A 3,573-nucleotide genomic window follows, 5' to 3' on the forward strand; every position below is an offset into this window, starting at 1 on the left:
TGTGTGTGTGCACCTATATATGTGTGTGTGTTCATTTCATATATGTATAAAGACATAAATACACAAAATTCTCACTCCTGGGGAAGATGAATACTAAATATATATTAATGTGCTAGAGGGTATCTCCAGAGACTTTTAACTGGTTGGATATGTTGGATTTACCTTATGTTGTAGCATTCTTACAACCTTCTTATAGTATGTAGCTTATCTAGAGTTCACTCCTCAATAGATGTAAGGTGTTATGTTTACTAAATTATGTAGCAAATTATGTTTGCTGAAGGTAAAACTTGCATTTATTTATGTAGTATCATTTACAGAAGAAAAAAACCCCAAATGTAATATTAGAATAATGTTTGATTATACAGCAGAATATCTTCCCAGGTTAATAACAAGTTCAATGTGATTTTAATTTACTTAGGAGAAAAGGAAAGATGTTTCATTTACACAGAACTATATCTGGATAAATAAGCAACCGCTTCTTTCACCCTGGGTTTAGTTACCAGTACAAGGAAAGAGAGTTTCCAGAGAAAAGGTAAGAACTTGATAACAACGTTGTTGAACTTTTTGGCAATGTTTTTCAAGCCTCAAGCACAGAATCCATGTAAGCTAGAACTTCCAATACAAATCTACTCAGTGGTGTAATTGTGTGACAAAAAAAGTCTTAATGCAAGCCATTTGATTTACAAGGCATGTGAAAAACAACTTATTCTGAGCATATGAGGAACCGGTCCCTTGCTTGCATGCTTCAGTGTGTCTCAGCCTGTGTTTGACAATGCTTCCTAAAGCTTTCTTCTGGTGAAGGCTTGAAGTAGGCCCTTTACTCTAGATAATTCAAACCTTTGAGCAGATGTGTACAGTACTGCTTTGAGTAGTGATAGCTACTAAGTACTAATGGAAAAAGGGCAGCTCCTCAATCATGTTATTAACCTGATTATTAGTATAGCTAAAGAAAACATTAAATAAGCTTGCTCAAAGTTTTTTCTTCAGCATGCAGGAACCTGAAACAATGTAACTGATATGATAAATATCCATGGTAAAGACTGAAATGGCTCTATGCATGTTTGATGAAATAGGCTTCATGGAGAACACCCCCCAGATGCCTGTAATAGTGCTGGCCTCCGGAAACAAGGTCACTAAAAACCAAATAAAAGTTAAATACAGCAAGCAATAGGACCAACTTTGAAGGCGTAAGAGGCAGTCCCTTGTTAATCTTCTTTCTCATTGCTATTAACAGGCATCAAGAATGTTACACTGTTGTAATGACTAAATAGTTGTTACACAACTTCATAGTAATACCTAAAAGAGGTCTTTGTATCTTGGTTTTTTTGTGGTGTGGGGTTTTTTTGGGTTTTTTGTTTTTTTTTTTTAGTTGGTTTTTTTGTTGGTTTTTAGGCAAGGCTTCAATCTGACCAAAGTAACTTTTACAATCCCTGAGCTTCTGGATGAGGCTGTGCAATGTGTTCATCCCTTTTTAGTGTTTTCATTTATCAGAACAATGTATTTCCCTTTGAACTACAGGAGCTGTGCCAACTTCTTAAATTTCGAAGCGCTTTTGAGCCTTTAATTTGACAATTGATTTCTTTTAAAATATCTAGCAAGTGGGAGACAGTGTCACCTGTTCAGACTTATTCAACAGTGCAGCAGTTCACATGGTAGCATCACTTCCTTGGTGAGTTTGGCAGGAGAGGAAAAGATGATGTAAATCCATTGCTGCATCATTGCTCAAGTAGTCTCCCTCAGGTTTAATGGTTATGTGTACCAATCACATGCAGTTTCTTGAGATTAATTATAACTACAAAAGTAGTGCCTTTAAGGAAGAATTTTTGGTGGTGTTTCCCCCCCATCAAAATAATTCTCATCATTATAAACTATGAGAATTATTTTACATAGTTCTTATTTTACCAAAAGCCTCCTGGGCATGCCTGATTCTTTTTACATTGATGCAGTTACACATTTCCACATAAATGAACAGTGACACAGGGTAAGAGAATGAAGCTTGGGAAATTAAATTTAAGTGACTTGTCAAAGTCACCTGCTTAAACCTGCCAGTATTGTTATTTTTATTTCCGTACCTCAGTCACCACTCTGCTGCTGCCTTGCCTTAGCAATGGACAGAAGGTATTTGTTTCTTAAGGGTTCAATGATTATCCCAACCTTCTGATGACCTTTTTAACTCCAGCTCAGCCCTAAAAGATTTCCTGGCTGTCAGGTAACTACAATTTTAAAGATCAGTGGTTACTCACTGTCTAGAAGGAATTTCCTGCATGAATTGCATGATACCCGTCCACATGCAAGTGTCTTCGGTGTTTGTAATGAGAAACTTCAAGTCTTCAGTTAGCATAAGGAAATGATTCACCTCAAACTTTACAGGAAATACAGTGCAACTTGTACAAAGACCTTTAGAGAAAAGTGTTGAATGGAGGTGAACCACCTTATTAATAGTTTGAATGGCAACAAACTATTTGGTACAAATATAAATGTCACTAACTTCCTCTGAAGCACATCATTAAAGTTGGAACTACTAGTTAAGGTTGAGTATTTGAAGAAAATCACTTGTTTAATTGCTTGACTAGCACTAGACCTTTGGCCTATATTTATGGTGAGCAGGCTTCTAGCTTTTCCTGAAGGAAACTTTATACTAAAGAAATCACCAAAAAAATATGTGAAGGTTACTGGATTGAACAAAGCCTTTGCTAACACATGGTATTTAAGTTAAAGCTTGAAATATCAATACTCAGAGAAAAGTATTGAAACCATGCTTCCAGATCAACAGAATTATTTCTTTCAGACCAATAGGACAAACACTAAACAGGTATTTCTATAGTCTGATTTCTATATACAAGGATTCTTCATTTCTTCATAAGAAAATAGATCCTACTTTAGAGAAGTTTAGAGGCGAGGAGTCTCCTGTATTGTGGAGGGAAAACTATTGACAAATTAACAGTCATTGTATTATTTACTATACCATACTTACTTCTCTGTACTGGTAGCCTGGAAAAGCTTTCCCCTTCTCTGTTACATGAAGAAGGGGTACATTATATTTGATCTTCAAACATTTGTAGGTACTCTTCTTGCACATTTTATTTGAGGCATTAACATTGCAACTGTTCTTGTGACATGATCTGTTAGATTGCTAAACTCGAGGTGGCTTTTCTCACACAAAATTTCCTAAGGTGAGCATTTTAATAAGAGGAGTCCTGTAGGATGCCTTTACCAGGCATATGTACATTGGGTCCCTATATTAAGCCAACTGCACTCAAGTATTTTATTATTGCTAGTTCTGTATGTTATCTGCAGTCTCTCTCTTTTTTTTTTTTTTTTTTTTAACAAACAGCCAACTCAAACTGAATCACTATTAATCACAAGCAAGCTCTGTGTAGCTTCTACCTACATTAGAGTAGTAAGGGTAGATTTAAAATTTTCCAAGGGTTAGCTGAACATTAATAATTTGTGCAGTGAAGCTTCACTATTGCTGCTCTGCTGTGCTGAGCAAGTACTAAGTTTTTAGTATTTGGAGGAATGTTCCTCCTTAGATTAAAGATCATTTGACTAATACAAGCAGGAGAAAAAACC

The sequence above is a fragment of the Aquila chrysaetos genome, chromosome 1 (assembly GCF_900496995.4).
Source record: "Aquila chrysaetos chrysaetos chromosome 1, bAquChr1.4, whole genome shotgun sequence".
Lineage (NCBI taxonomy): Eukaryota > Metazoa > Chordata > Aves > Accipitriformes > Accipitridae > Aquila > Aquila chrysaetos.